The following is a 17,709-nucleotide window of genomic DNA, read 5'->3' on the forward strand; positions in this document are numbered from 1 at the left end:
GTTGATCTAATGCAATAAAAACTGGGTAGTAGGAGGTATGATCAAAGTGTTACTTGCCTGCAATGTTGATGAAGATGATTCACACTCAAAACTCTTGATAGTTCTACTCGTCACACTCCGGTCAATCTATCGTAAGCAAGCAATAGTAACCACACATAAGCAATCACTCAAATATCGGAGAGAACAAAGAAAACAATTCGGAAAACGTCAAAACCAAGCAAATAACTCTTGCAACGTAAAACAATTTCTAACAGTACCAAAATTATGTGAATTGGCCTTATCAGAAAGTTTAGGTCAAGAGCTTCGATTTGCAAAAAGAATCAACTAAATCGGAGTTATAAAACTCAAGTTATGATTAAAAGAAGTTTGAATATGAATCTGAACAAAATTCGAAATTTGAAAATTTTAAAAAGTTGATGTGATAGGTTCACTGGATAGGTGAAAACAAGACGAAGCTATAGGCGCTGGTTTCATCTAATTTGGATAAACGAGTAAAACGTTATGGCTATTTGAAAAATCAGGGCCAAGTTGTTTTACAGAAGAAAAATAGTTACGGTTAAGGTCTAACGTATAAATACGTAGACTAATTGATAATCTAATTATTTTATCGTATTAGTCTAAAAATAATAAACTACGGAAGTATAAAAAACAAAGAAAGATATCTTTATAAGGGAGAGAAAAAACGATTTTGAAGAGAAGAGACAATTTTCACAAGTCGCGCGAGAGAGAAGAATTTTTTTTTAAAATGAATTTAGTCAAACTAAAATATTGATTTAACCCGAATCGGATGATTTTTGAAGACTCTATGGAACTATATTTATTGGTGGAAAAGAGGTTTAGGGTTAAAGGACAGGCAATGTGGGACTAAATTTATACGTACGCAGATGAAATTTGAAAAAGATCGCATGGGCTAAAAGTTCGGCCCGGCCGGGCGTACATTGGCGCGGCAGTTTTTTTTAAACAAAATTTGGCCTAAGAAAAAAAATGAAAAGGCTGGTTGGGCCTGGCCCATGTAGGAAAAGAAAAAAAGAAAGGATGCCCGCTGGTACTATGATGCGCACGTGTGCAACATTTAGGGACGGGCCGCACGTACAATTTTTATTATTTGTTTTTTTAAACAGAAAGCGATAAACTGAAAACGAAAATAAAACTAAAACTTTATATAGGCATATTATATACCAAAATTTCAGAAAAAGATTTTCTACAAGCTGGACATTTTCCTAGCATTAAATAAAATTCACATGAATTCAAATAAATCAAACAGTGCTACTGGCCTACTAAAATCCAATAAAAATCATTTTAAAAATACCAAAATGATTTCAAAGTTATTTATCTCCAATTTTCTGATGTAGGGAATCATGTTACCCTATTTTCCATATATTTTTATTTTGGAGAAAAATAATTTGAATAAAACCCAAATAACTCCAAATTGAAAATAGTTTCAAAAGGACTTTAAATTTGATCATTTAAAACTTCCAACTCGTATTTCATATATTTTGAAGAAGTCATTTTATCTTCTCTCATGAAAATCATTGAGTTGCTTAAAGTTTCTGAATTTGAAATATTTCCAAATAAAATTCAAATCTTTTCAAAAACCCATTTTCATTTAATTAAATGAAAGAAGTCATATCATCTTCTCTCGAGGGTTTTGTATTTGAAAAGAATTTGAATCCACGGAGATCAAAATGCAAAAAGGTGAAAGTTTTGGAAAGTCCTTTTATTCCCTCTCATTTAACTTTCAAAAAGTTTCGAATTTCACTCAATCAATCACACAACAATCAAACAAACAATCAATCAATCTATTTATTATAACATTCCAAAATTTAGAATTTTGGGATGCTACAAACCTACCACCCTTAAAATGAATCTCGTCCTCGAGATTCGGAGAGGCTAGCAAGAAAAAGGTTAGGGTTTGAGGGTCTCCTCAAAATCCATCAATCATCACCGGGGTCTGGGGTGCTACCACCTTTAGAAGCATGGTTACGGTTCCATTAAAACTCATATACTTCATCCATATTCTTGACAGTGTCGGTCTTCTTAGATTTTCGGGAAAACTCCTTCTCTAGGCTCTTCCGGTAGCAGCATAACCTTTTTCTCAATTCTTCTGTCCTTTCATCTTGGTAAGATTATTCCAAAACTGGGTCTTCTTAGCTGACGGGTGTGGCGCCAATACAAAAAAACTATCAATATCTCATGGCGGTCATCCAGTTATGGTTTCTCCTGCAGGGAATGGGTCTAGGCTTCTTTCTCACCGTATGTCCTACAATTGGCAACAACTGCTTTGTATAAGGGAAAATGATTATACCATTCTAAGGTTTAAACAAGGCTTAATATCGTCGTCTCTCTACTATAGGTAAGTCACTCAGATTTACCATCCCATATAGCAAGGCGAATAATAAGAGTAAGTCGGTATGGTGATCAATCCATCCCGCACCCAAATCATTACCTTGTATACGGTTTAGCGAATCTCGCATTCTAACACTCCGTCATCCTCACAAGCATTGCGGAATTTCTCTTGTCCATGAACTGTGTTCGGAATAATCCATTGATTCTGCAAGCCAAACAAACATCTATCGTTCCTTCACAACTCTCAGGTTTTGCGTTACTCCTATAAAATCGTCTGCCGATAAACGTCGTATCTTCCTCCAGGGTTTTTCCTGCAACAAGAATGTGCTTGCTTCTTCGCAGGTCCTGGGGCCTGTGGGTTATGGCCCATCTCATCACTTGTAGTCCTTGAACTTATCATCGGGCAACTGATCATTATTCCAACTTCCAACTTCCTAGTATTCTTAAATCCATCCAATTGTACTGTCTTCCTTCCTTCTATTGGCACCAAACTAGGACATGATTACTCAGACTCATCATGGAGTTTCCATTGATCCATATTTCCGACATCATACCTCCTTTATATCCAATAGTAATTTATCTCTTCATCCTCGTGGGATATCCCTCATACTGAGATAAAAACTTATACTTATGAAGTCCATATTCCACTTCGTGGAACATCATTATCCTTTCCAAGGTCAAGCGTCCTTACAGGGGAATATTGGCCATCTCTGCATGGTACTTCTTCAACTGGGAAACGTGAAACACATCACGAACTCCTGACAGTCCTTCAGGTGACTCCAACTTGTTGGCCACTTCTCCCATATGCTCCAAAACTCGGTATGGTCCTACAGATCTCGGGGCTAACTTTCCCTTAACTCCAATTCGTTTAACTCCTCGCAGAGGGGACACACGAAGACATGCTCTGTCTCCAATTTCATAGACTACCTCCTTGCGTTTTTAGTCTTTATAACTCTTCTATCTGGACTGAGCTACCTTCAGTCTATCTCGAATCAACTTAACATTCTCTTCTGACTCCTTGATCACATTTGGTCCAAACAACTGACGGTCTCCAACTTCATCCCACATACTCTTGGGGTATCACACATATCGAGACAAAACTCGTATTCATTTTGTTCGAAATCCACTTAGTGGAGTATCCTTATCTTTTCCAGGGGTCAACGGTTCTTACAGGGTACTACCACCCTTAAAATGCACAAATCTTCCATAGACCACATTTCTCATATCCTCAAAATGGTCAAAATCCTTCTTCATAGAGTAACAACTCATAACATCCATATCAGTACCAATGATGCTAACTCTATTCATTCTCAAATGATTACAATCTCTCGCTTTTCCATTACATGTTTCAACTCAACACCTCAATATAAAAGAAAATGTTCTCACTTCTACTACTCCATTTCTTTTGTTGCAAACTCAACTATCTAGCACAAGTTTCCTTCTCCTTGGGGCATTCTCTGGCAAAGTGCCCTGCTCCATTACAACTAAAACATATTACTTCTGACAAGTCTCTAGGTTTCCTTTTTGGGCAACTGCTGAGGTAGTGCCCTGACTCCTTGCACCTGTAACAGGTGATATGACTCAGGTCCCTCCTGGGCTCCAATCGGTTTCTCTTCCTGGACCTTTCCATTCCAATCAGGGCTTCTATTTCCTGTGGGTCATATTCTACTTCCTCTATCGGGAATTCTACTAGATCCCCATTCAAACAATTTTGGGAGATGTGTCCTTCTTCTCCACATGAATAGCAAGACTTAGTGCAGGGTTTACTCGGGTCTTCTTTAGGTGTGTCCTCCATCTCTTCCTTCATCACGGGTTCTTCTAAAATTTCCATAAGGGCTCCTTTCTTTACTTCTTTCTTCTACCATACTGTTCTTCGTACCATGGGGTAAATGTGACACTGAGTAGGATAGTGGGTAGTCCCTTCACACAAGAAACAAGTAATCTGCCTAGTTGGGCATTCTTCAACTGGGTGACTTCCTTCACAATTAGGGCATTCATCCTTGTGTTCTTTATGGGTGTGTCCTATTTCTCCACAAATATTGCATGCACAAGGTTTCCTCATATCCTTTCCATAAGGCTTCAACTTCTGGGACACAAGGTGAGATCTTTGCAGAGTCAACTTTAATTCTCTCCAAGTGGTTACTCCTTGCCATCCATTCATGGTTTGGTACATCCTCCACCAAGTAGAAGCACCTCTTTCAAAGCACTGAAGAGCATGCTGGGTCATATCATTTCTAACTATAGGGTTATTCTCCATGTGATCCTCCATGTTCTGAATCCATCGGTCTATCTCCAACTGACCCATCGGTCCAGAAAATACAAGCTCATCTCCATTCATCCTCTATTGGGTCCATGTGGGTTTGGGGTAAGATAAGAGAGAGGGAGAGGGATGCACACAATACAAACAATAGTTTTGAAAAGACAGATTTTATTGTGGCTGTCGAAAAACACCAAACAAATGACAGCTCACAATCGTCGCATCTAATGTAGGTATATAACAGGGGTTTGGTCTTCTAAAGGTCAATAAATCTTCAAAGTCATCAAGCTCTACGAGTCTTGTTCATGTCTCTGATGGCTTCTTTCGATCGTGCTTGTCTTTCTCAAGTTCTTTTGCCAGATCATCTCTGTCGACGCGAAGTCTCTCATGACGTTCTTCAATATTCTGGGGTTGCGTTCCAAACTTCTGGGTTTCAACATCCTTGGCATGAACCATGGTCGTATTGTCCTTCAGTTCCTGAAAAATCTCCGGTATCTCGAGGTTGTAGCTCCTCCAGCTTGGCTACTTTCAGCTTTTGGTTCCTGAGTTCTTCACGAAATGCTTCCTTGTCTAATACGGCTTCCTGGAGCTCCATCTTAAAATTCTTGATGTACTACTCCAGATCCTGGTGATACCCGGCTAAGGCTAAAACTTCATATTTTGCTGATAGATGCTACATCAGCCTTCTACCATCCAATCCTTCTGAAGAAATGCATGCTTAGCTCAGCTCGGTGACCATAGTATCAGTGGCGATGATATCATGGATAACCGTATTTCTGCCCTAGTCATTGCCTTGAGCTATCTTCCATAGTTGATATCTCATGTCTTAGGGTTTTCTTGAAAAACTTTGAGTTCTCATGCTCCATGTTCCGGTCTTTCTCTAATACACCTTGATCTCGGGTATTGACGGCTTCCTTCCTAGGTCATACAAATCTAGAAATTCTACAGGGCCTTCAAATTCTCCTAGTCTTTGGAGTCTTCAACCGTTGCAGTTTCCACTATTACAATGCACGATAAAATCCTCTTCATTCTGAAATGATCTTGGTTGTCTGATATCTTGTACTTCTTGGAGAGGTCTCATCAGTTGAATCTTCGTGTGGTCAAAAAGGGGGAAAGGGTATTTGGTCTCACTAAAAGGGAATGTTTGAATAAGCTCAGAAGAGAAGAGAGGTAAAAGATCCTTTTGAAAATAAAGTTGTAGAGAAAATATTTCCTATGGGCTTGACAGTTTCTAGGGGTCATGTCCTACAGTCAACATGTGCTCTGATACCATCTTGTAGCAACCTGACCTCAGACGGTCAAGTCTCTGTGCTTAAGTGTCATCCCTGGATCGGTATGCTGACACACACAATACTCGAGGATTTATAACAGAGGTAAATCACATGTATAAAAATAACATAAATACTATTACCTCAATCCAAATAGCAGAAGTAACAAGGTTGTGGATTCCCATCAACACCAACGGCAAAGTTGAGTGTAGAAATCATAACCCTAACGTATCACTTACTCGTCGTAAGATAATCCTGCAACATGAGACGTTGCAGCCACAACGGGTCAGTACATTGAATGTACTAGCAAATTCACACCACAGAGAATGATGAACAATGGCTATCACTACATGCATATTTGGCTGGTGGAAAAGCTCTATGGTTATAAGGGTTTTGCGAAAAGCCAATTTTTCCCTACTGCAAAGGAATAAATTTTATTTAACTAACATGGTGGTCGTTAAACATTGAGAGTGTAGACACCCTCTCAATCCCAATTAAGCATTATCATTAAAACCCAACAAAATTAATTAAAGTCACATGATGAGATTCACATGATAATCCAAGTACTAGATACTCAAGTTGTCCATAACTGGGGACACGACTAACCATGATTAGTTTATACACTCTGCAGAGGTTTGCGCACTTTTCCCCACAAGACTCGATCTCCTCCGTTGGGATTCTCGAACTACATGGTGTTTGAGAAACGGATGACCGAGACATAGTCTTTCAGAAGTGCTAGCACCTTACGATCGGGTAGACCGTTACACCTACTTTCCCCTACATCTGCTAGTCTACCACTATAAGAGTTTGCACTACTTAATCAACTATGCTAGAGCCCATAGTAGCTTGTGGCTGCACACGGAAGTTTCTAGTATGAATAATCTCATGATCCCTTTGAGCCTGGGTGGCGGTCCAAAAGAAAAACAGACAATCGCTGGAATACCCAGGTGCCTCAATCCACCCAGATGTGTATTTAAGTTGCCACCTTAGATAAACCATTAATTAAACAAACTCACATCTGTCATGGATTTCACTCACCCAATCCACGTCTACTAGCATAGCATGGCATAATAAGCAAACGTAGAAGTAACTCCCAAAGGTTTGATAAATAACAGGTGATAGGTACTACCTCAACTACTTCCCAAACCCATAATTTAATTAGATCCTAATCATGCAATGTGTGAGGGTTGATCTAATGTAATAAAAACTGTGTAGTAGGAGGTATGATCAAAGTGTTACTTGCCTGCAATGTTGATGAAGATGATTCGCACTCAAAACTCTTGATAGTTCTACTCGTCACACTCCGGTCAATCTATCGTAAGCAAGCAATAGTAACCACACATAAGCAATCACTCAAATATCGGAGAGAACAAAGAAAACAATTCGGAAAACGTCAAAACCAAGCAAATAACTCTTGCAACGTAAAACAATTTCTAACAGTACCAAAATTATGTGAATTGGCCTTATCAGGAAGCTTAGGTCAAGAGCTTCGATTTGCAAAAAGAATCAACTAAATCGGAGTTATAAAACTCAAGTTATGATCAAAAGAAGTTTGAATATGAATCTGAACAAAATTCGAAATTTGAAAATTTCAGAAGTTGGTGTGACAGGTTCACTGAATAGGTGAAAACAAGACGAAAGACGAAGCTACAGGCGCTAGTTTCATCTAACTTGGATAAACGAGTAAAAAGTTATCGCTATTTGAAAAATCAGGGCCAAGTTGTTTTACAGAAGAAAAATAGTTACGGTTAAGATCTAACGTATAAATACGTAGACTAATTGATAATCTAATTATTCTATCGTATTAGTCTAAGAATAATAAATTACTGAAGTATAAAAAAACAAAGAAAGATACTTTTATAAGGCAGAGAAAAGACGACTTTGAAGAGAAGAGACAATTTTCAGAAGTCGCGCCGGAGAGGAGAAATATATTTTTCTTAAATGAATCTAGTCAAATCAAAATATTGATTTAACCCGAATCGGATGATTTTTGGAGGCTCTATGGATATATATTTATTGGTGGAAAAGAGGTTTAGGGGTCAAAGGCTAGGCAATGTGGGACTAAATCTATACGTACCAGAAAAAATTTGAAAAAGATCGCATGGACTAAAAGTTCTGCCGGGCCGCGCGTGTATACTGGCGCGGCAGTTTTTTTAAAACAAAATTCGGCCTAAGAAAAAAAGTGAAAAGGCTGGCTGTGCCTGGCCCATGTAGGAAAAAAAAGAAAGGACGCTCGCTGATATTATGATGCGCACATGTGCAACATTTAGGGACGGGCCGCACGTACAGTTTTTATTATTTGTTTTTTTAAACAGAAAGCAATAAACTGAAATCGAAAATAAAACTAAAACTTTATATAGGCATATTATATACCAAAATTTTCAGAAAACGATTTTCTACAAGCTGGACATTTTCCTAGCATTTGATAAAATTCACATAAATTCAAATAAATCAAACAGTGCTACTGGCCTACTAAAATCCAATAAAAATCATTTTAAAAATACCAAACTTATTTCAAAATTATTTATCTCCAATTTTTTGATGTAGGGAATCATGTTACCCTATTTTCCATATATTTTTATTTTGGAGAAAAATAATTTGAATAAAACCCAAATAACTCCAAATTGAAAATAATTTCAAAAGGACTTTAAATTTGATCCTTTAAAACTTCCAACTCGTATTTCATATATTTTGAAGAATTCATTTTATCTTCTCTCATGAAAATCATTGAGTTGTTTAAAGTTTCTGAATTTGAAGTATTTCCAAGTAAAATTCAAATCTTTTCAAAAACCCCTTTTCATTTAAATAAATGGAAGAAGTCATATCATCTTCTCTCGAGGGTTTTGTATTTGAAAAGAATTTAAATCCACGGAGATCAAAATGCAAAAAGGTGAAAGTTTTGGAAAGTCCTTTTATTCCCTCTCATTTAACTTTCAAAAAGTTTCGAATTTCACTCAATCAATCACACAACAATCAAACAAACAATCAATCTATCTATTTATTATAACATTCCAAAATTTAGAATTTTGGGAAGTTACAAACTTTACAAGGTTACATTGCTCGCACATATCTTGCAACTGATGCTTTGCATTGCTTCTACTTTGTTGAACTGCCATTAGCTTAGTTTACACATCGTGTATGTGAAAACGCCCTGCCTATCCATTTTCAGTACATATTCCATCTGTCATCATACCATATTTATCCATTCAAATGCTATTCTTGTGTATCAGACGTTCAAAAGGAAGAGGGCGATTGCTGATCGTGGAGGAGCACACGCAAAGTATTTGGAAAAGGTAGTGGCACCTTATAAATCAAATAGCCCATTAGGTGTAGTTGCAATATCACCTGACCCACAAAATACCCCAACTCTTGCAGACTCTAGCCCTACTACACTGGTCATTTTTGATGCCCCAACTCAGCAGACCTCAACTGCAGCAAACAGTATGATTATGCCAGTTGGCATAGCACCAGCTGTACGATGGAAAAACCCCATTCCAGCAAAGAGTACACCAAATCTAGTTGCCAAATCCCTTTTCGAACCAGAGAGAGCCCCAATTGCAGCAAATAGGACCCCTGTTCCATTTCTTCCCAGTTTAGAAGACGAAACTCATGTTGTTGTCAGGAACTTTGTGCGCATCTTTCCTTTATGGAAAGATTATACCGCAGACACAGAACAATTTCCAGTCTTCCTCCGCAACTTACGCGTAAGTAATGTACTAATGTTATTCATGGTCATTACTGCATATGTTTCTGCTGACAGAAGACACAAGATTTCATTATTTTAAATAGGCGAGGCACAAACTGGATTGTGATGACGAGCAAGGGTTGGTTGCGCTTTTCAAGCACTCGTTGATGAAGTATCGTTCCTACCTGAGGCAAGCGCACTTCGATGGCAAGCCTCTGAACGAAATTTCTGTAAAGTCTCCGGTGCTACATTTATCCGACGGTGACTGGAATAATCTTGTTACACATTGGTCTCGGTTGCAGCGTAAGGTACTGTCTATGATATCACATCACAATTTGAACTACATTTCTGCATTTGCCTTAATGTCTCACTTGTACGAAAACTGTTAGCAGAAGAACATTCGTTCTCAAGGGACCACAGAATCTCGTAACTATACTGCACACTGCATTGCTCTTGTGAGTACCTCTTGCCCTGTATGACCATTCTTACTTTCATAGCTGTTTGATTATGTAGCATCACTACACATGTTAGCCTCGTAATCGTCCATTTGGTGGACATTATAAGATCCATATGGACTCTTACATAAATTTAGAATCAACCCGATGCTTTTGAAGAGGTTTAGCTCTGCAGTCCTCTTGTAAGGACTGAACGTGGTCTATCACTGTACTTACATTAACAGCTACTCCCTCCGTCCCATAATATAAGAACGTTTTGTACACTACACCAGTGTTCAAAACACTCTTGTATTATGGAAGAGGGATTGGTTCATTTTGTAGCATTCTGCATCTTATCTCCCTCTCCCACCATTTACTAAAAAGATCAAATCTATATTTAATCTTACCAACAAGTAGAATACACAGACAATGCTAGTGCAGAAGTGTAGCCCATTGCTCTTGTCACTACATTTTGTCCTGTAACGCTTGTACTTCCAGGGATTGGTAGTTGATTATGTAGCATCAATCTGCATCTTATCTTCATTATCCTCTATCCCTTCCAGTATTATCATATCTATAATTACTCTCTACAAAATGTAGAGTACAGGCAATGCTTATGAAGAACATTTTGTGCTGAAATTCTTGAGTTATCCTTCCCTTGCCATGGAGAAGGGCATTATAAAGCCGGTGTTAACTATTAATGTAAGTCAGTCCTTCTAAAGCCTTTATCCTCAACTGCTATTTAATTTGCTCATACTCCCTATCATTTACTGTTGTTTAGTTTGCTGTTTCTACCAAAAATGCATGTTCGTAAGAACCGTAAGTTCTAAGTTTTACTTGTAAAACCAAATTTCTTATTTACCATGCACATTACTTAATACTCCCTATATGTATGCTTGTTTTTGTGGATCTATAATCCAGTGTGTGGTGAAGCAGCCCACGTTTGCACCTTGTCATCTCCTGTTTTATCTTACTGGTGTGGCTGATGATATGAACAACATGCCATGCACATTATCCAAAATAGATACAATGATTTTCTTTGCCCTTCATCTATGCTTGTTATGTTGACATGGTAATCCAGTAGTGTGGCGAAGCTCCCCGCATTATGAACAATGCCAAATTATGCTATTGATATTTTGAACATACTCTTTATTTTCTAATTTGAAATTGGATAGAATTGACAGAACAGTTATCATCTTTGTTTATACACGTGCAAAACCTGTCATCTCTCTGCTTTGTTTCAGGGTGATATGCCTGATGGCATGCACAAGTCTGCTGAAGGCTGTGAGACAAACCCAACATATATTGCAGCAAAGAAGGCAAAACATCTTGAAGATAGCGAGAAAGCCCCAAAGTCTTGTCTTGATGCAGTGTTCAAGTTACTTGAGACTAACAGTCAGACAAGCTCACAGAATTCGTTGTCTGAATCAGTTCGACTTCTTCAGTCCCAAGTTCTAGAAGAAAGGCATTCTGCAACTCAACTTCGACTTGAAGTCCTATCTCTAAGAAAGATTGCGGAGAACACCAATGAGAACCTCATCGCTAAATAGCTACACCTGGAAGCTATGACCGACATGCTAGGCCGGTCTCATAGCCTTGCTCAGCAGCTTGCGCAGCAGTTCCCCCGCAAGGCTAACCTTTCTTGAACTATCTTGGAAGTGGTCTCGGTTCGGTATTATTTTGTTACGCTGCAATGGTGCCCAGTTTTTGTAATCTACTTCTTCGTTGCGCTTTATGATCACTGGTGGCGAACTTTGATGCCCAGTGGATGTAATATACCTTAAATCCTTTATTGTGTAGTATAGGTTTATTCTTAGTTACTATACCGTAATTTCTTTATTGTATAGAGTAGGTTTGTTCTTAATTCGTACTAGTTACGCAGCAGCCCGAAATGAACCCCGGCCCATGATTGTGCGAATCAAATCATGGTCTTTTAACAGGCCAAAATTGTCTGGGTCCTTGTTTGGCCCAATCAGATATCGGCTGCAAGCAGGCCGGATGCAAACCGGGCCGTAGTTAGGCCCAACTATATGACGGGCTTTTAACAGGCCAAAATTAATATAGGGCCGAAATGTTAAACGGGCCCTTAACAGGCCAAAACTAATATCAGGCCGAATTACTAAGTGGGCCTTTAGCAAATGGGCCCAAAAGCATAGTGTCCAGTTGACGGGCCGAATCTGATATGGGCCATAATTGAGCCCAAAGCCTCTTAAAGGGCCGGACCTGATCTGGGCCGTAATTTGGCCTAGAACGTGGTAGGCTTTTAACAGGCCGGATCTCATATGGGCCACTATTAGGCCCGGAGCGTGGCAGGCCATTAATGGACCGGATCAAATATGGGCCGGCATTTGTCCCAAAACATGGCAGCCAGTTAATGGGCCGGCCTACTAGGGTCCTCAAAATCTTGTGGGCCTACAGCTGGGCCGGCCCATTAATGTCGGCGAAATATCGTGGGCCTTTAGCTGGGCCGACCCATTATGACCCGCAAGAATCTTGTGGGCCTTTACCCGGGCCGGCCCATTATGGCACACAAAAATCTTGTGGGCCTTTACCTGGGCCGACCCATTATGACCCGCAAAATCTTGTGAGCCTTTAGCTGGGCCAGCCCATTATGGTCCGCAAAATCTCGTGGGCCTTTAGCTGGGCCGGCCCATTATGGTCCGCAAAATCTTGTGGGCCTTTAGTTGGGCCGGCCCATTTAAACTTGTTGGGCCGTGCCATGTGTCGATGTATCATAGGCGCCTTCTGTCCAGTGAGTGGATGACATATGTCTCGACGATGAGCCGACACGTGTTTCCTCTAGCCAATGATGATTTTACACGTGGAAAATCCCCATTGGTCAGGGCTATTAACGGGTTATCGGATCCAAAACCCGACCCGATATCTTAGGCGTTCCGTTATGGTGCATGCCACGTGTCGGTCACCCTTGACGAAAGCACTTCTGTGACGCGCGATTTATTGTCATGCAAGTGGACACTTCCATGATGATAATTTTGGTAATGTCATGGAACACTTCTACGACAACACAGGTATGACTATCTTGATTCTGTCATAAATTTGTCATGGATGTACATGCATGACAAAAAAAGTGACCTACTGTGACAAACACGTATCATCACAGAAGTGTATTTTTTTTGTAGTGTATGGACGAAGCATAGGCAACATCTTTCATCTTCTCTCTATCTTGTGCGGTGGTCGGGCATTGAGTCTTACTCAACTTTACACCTTGTAACACAGGCAAGAACCCTTTCTTTGCTTGATCCATTTTGAACTTCTTCAAAACTTTGTCAAGGTATGTGCTTTGTGAAAGTCCAATTAAACGTCTTGATCTATCTCTATAGATCTTGATGCCCAATATATAAGCAACTTCACCGAGGTCTTTCATTGAAAAACTCTTATTCAAATATCCCTTTATGCTATCCAGAAATTCTATATCATTTCCAATCAGCAATATGTCATCCACATATAATATCAGAAATGCTACATAGCTCCCACTCACTCTCTTGTAAATACAGGCTTCTCCAAAAGTCTGTATAAAACCAAATGCTTTGATCACACTATCAAAGCGCTTATTCCAACTCTGAGAGGCTTGCACCAGTCCATAAATGGATCGCTGGAGCTTGCACACTTTGTTAGCTCCTTTTGGATCGACAAAACCTTCCGGTTGCATCATATAAAACTCTTCTTCCAGAAATCCATTCAGGAATGCAGTTTTGACATACATTTGCCAAATTTCATAATCATAAAATGCGGGAATTGCTAACATGATTCGGACAGACTTAAGCATAGCTACGGGTGAGAAGGTCTCATCGTAGTCAACCCCTTGAACTTCTCGAAAACCTTTTGCAACAAGTCGGGCTTTATAAACAGTAACATTACCGTCAGCGCCAGTCTTCTTCTTGAAGATCCATTTATTCTCAATGGCTTGCCGATCATCGGGCAAGTCAACCAAAGTCCACACTTTGTTCTCACACATGGATCCCATCTCAAATTTCATGGCCTCAAGCCATTTTGCGGAATCTGGGCTCACCATCGCTTCTTCATAGTTCGTAGGTTCGTCATGGTCTAGCAACATAATTTCCAGAACAGGATTACCGTAGAACTCTGGTGCGGATCTTACTATGGTTGACATACGAGGTTCAGTAACAACTTGATCTGAAGTTTCATGACCATCATCATTAACTTCCTCACTAATTGGTGTAGGTGTCGCAGAAACCAGTTTTTATGATGAACTACTTTCCAATAAGGGAGCAGGTATAGTTACCTCATCAAGTTCTACTTTCCTCCCACTCGCTTCTTTCGAGAGAAACTCCTTCTCTAGAAAGATTCTGAATTTAGTAACAAAAGTCTTTCCTTCGGATCTGTGATAGAAGGTGTACCCAACTGTCTCTTTTGGGTATCCTATGAAGACACATTTTTCCGATTTGGGTTCGAGCTTATCAGGTTGAAACTTTTTCACATAAGCATCGCAGCCCCAAACTTTAAGAAACGACAACTTTGGTTTCTTGCCAAACCATAGTTCATAAGGCGTCGTCTCAACGGATTTCGATGGTGCCCTATTTAACGTGAATGCAGTTGTCTCTAGAGCATAACCCCAAAATGATAGCGGTAAATAAGTAAGAGACATCATAGATCACACCATATCTAGTAAAGTACGATTATGACGTTCGGACACACCATTACGTTGTGGTGTTCCGGGTGGCGTGAGTTGCGGAACTATTCCGCATTGTTTCAAATGAAGACCAAACTCGTAACTCAAATATTCTCCTCCACGATCAGATCGTAGAAACTTTATTTTCTTGTTACGATGAATTTCAGCTTCACTATGAAATTCTTTGAACTTTTCAAATATTTTAGATTTATGTTTCATTAAGTAGTTATACCCATATCTGCTTACATCATCTATGAAGGTGAGAAAATAGCGATACCCGCCACGAGCCTCAATATTCATTGGACCACACACATCTGTATGTATGATTTCCAACAAATCTGTTGCTCGCTCCATAGTTCTGGAGAACGGCGTTTTAGTCATCTTGCCCATGAGGCACGGTTCGCAAGTACCAAGTGATTCATAATCAAGTGGTTCCAAAAGTCCATCAGTATGGAGTTTCTTCATGCGCTTTATACCGATATGGCCTAAACGGCAGTGCCACAAATAAGTTGCACTATCATTATCAACTCTGCATCGTTTGGCTTCAATATTATGAATATGTGTGTTACTACTATCGAGGTTTAATAGAAATAGACCACTCTTCAAGGGTGCATGACCATAAAAGATATTACTCATATAAATAGAACAACCATTATTCTCTGATTTAAATGAATAACCGTCTCGCATCAAACAAGATCCAGATATAATGTTCATGCTCAACGCTGGCACCAAATAACGATTATTCAGGTCTAAAACTAATCCCAAAGCTAGATGTACAGGTAGTGTGCCGACTGCGATCACATCGACTTTGGAACCATTTCCCACGCGCATCGTCACCTCGTCCTTAGCCAATCTTCACTTAATCCGTAGCCCCCGTTTCGAGTTGCAAATATTAGCAATAGAACCAGTATCAAATACCCAGGTGCTACTGCGAGGATTAGTAAGGTACACATCAATAACATGTATATCACATATACCATTGTTCACCTTGCCATCCTTCTTATCCGCCAAATACTTGGGGCAGTTCTGCTTCAAGTGACTAGTCTGCTTGCAGTAGAAGCACTCAGTCTGAGGCTTAGGTCCAAACTTGGGTTTCATCTCTTGAGAAGCAACTTGTTTGCTGTTCTTCTTGAAGTTCCCCTTCTTCTTCCCTTTGCCCTTTTTTCTTGAAACTGGTGGTCTTATTGACCATCAACACTTGATGCTCCTTCTTGATTTCTACCTCCGCAGCCTTTAGCATCGTGAAGAGCTCGGGAATTGTCTTATTCATCCCTTGCATATTATAGTTCATCACGAAGCTTTTGTAGCTTGGTGGCAGTGATTGAAGAACTTTGTCAATGACACAATCAACAGGAAGATTAACTCCTAGTTGAGTCAAGTGATTATGATACCCAGACATTTTGAGTATATGTTCACTGACAGAATTATTCTCCTCCATCTTGCAGCTATAGAACTTATTGGAGACTTCATATCTCTCAATCCGGGCATTTGCTTGAAATATTAACTTCAATTCCTGGAACATCTCATATGCTCCATGACGTTCAAAATGTCGTTGAAGTCCCGGTTCTAAGCCGTAAAGCATGGCACACTGAACTATTGAGTAGTCATCAGCTTTACTCTTTCAAACGTTCTTAACATTGTCAGCAGCATCTGCAGCAGGCCTCGCACCCAGTGGTGCTTCCAGGATGTAATTCTTCTGTGCAGCAATGAGGATAATCCTCAAGTTACGGACCCAGTCCGTGTAATTGCTACCATCATCTTTCAACTTTGCTTTCTCAAGGAACGCATTAAAATTCAACGGAACAATAGCACGGGCCATCTATCTACAATCAACATAGACAAGCAAAATACTATCAGGTACTAAGTTCATGATAAATTTAAGTTTAATCATATTATTAAAGAACTCCCACTTAGATAGACATCCCTCTAATCCTCTAAGTGATCACGTGATCCAAATCAACTAAACCATGTCCGATCATCACGTGAGATGGAGTAGTTTCAATGGTGAACATCACCATGTTGATCATATCTACTATATGATTCACACTCGACCTTTTAGTCTCCGTGTTCCGAGGCCATATTTGTTATATGCTAGGCTCATCAAGTTTAACCTGAGTATTCCGCGTGTGCAACTGTTTTGCACCCGTTGTATTTGAACGTAGAGCCTATCACACCCGATCATCACGTGGTGTCTCAGCACGAAGAACTTTCGCAATGGTGCATACTCAGGGAGAAAACTTATACTTTGATAATTTAGTGAGGGATCATCTTATAATGCTACCGTCAATCAAAGCAAGATAAGATGCATAAAAAGATAAACATCACATGCAATCAATATAAGTGATATGATATGGCCGTCATCATCTTGTGCTTGTGATCTCCATCTCCGAAGCACCGTCATGATCACCATCGTCACCGGCGCAACACCTTGATCTCCATCGTAGCATCATTGTCGTCTCACCAATCTTATGCTTCTACGACTATCGCTCCCGCTTAGTGATAAAGTAAAGCATTATAGGGCGATTGCATTGCATACAATAAAGCGACAACCATATGGCTCCCGCCAATTGCCGATAACTCGATAGCATCATGCCTTGACCATATCACATAACATCATGCCCTGCAAAAACAAGTTAGACGTCCTCTACTTTGTTGTTGCAAGTTTTATGTGGCTGCTACGGGTTGAGCAAGAACCGTTCTTACCTACGCATCAAAACCACAATGATAGTTTGTCAAGTTGGTGTTGCTTTAACCTTCGCAAGGACCAGGCGTGGCCACACTCGGTTCTACTAAAGTTGGAGAAACTGACACCCGCCAGCCACCTGTGTGCAAAGCACGTCGGTAGAACCAGTCTCGCGTAAGCGTACACGTAATGTCGGTCTGGGCCGCTTCATCCAACAATACCGCCGAACCAAAGTATGACATGCTGGTAAGCAGTATGACTTATATCGCCCACAACTCACTTGTGTTCTACTCGTGCATATGACATCTACGCATAAAACCAGGCTCGGATGCCACTGTTGGGGAATGTAGTAATTTCAAAAAAATTCCTACGCACACACAAGATC

This window comes from Triticum urartu, chromosome 3A (assembly GCF_056163025.1).
Source record: "Triticum urartu cultivar PI428250 chromosome 3A, HENAU_Tu73, whole genome shotgun sequence".
Taxonomy (NCBI): domain Eukaryota; kingdom Viridiplantae; phylum Streptophyta; class Magnoliopsida; order Poales; family Poaceae; genus Triticum; species Triticum urartu.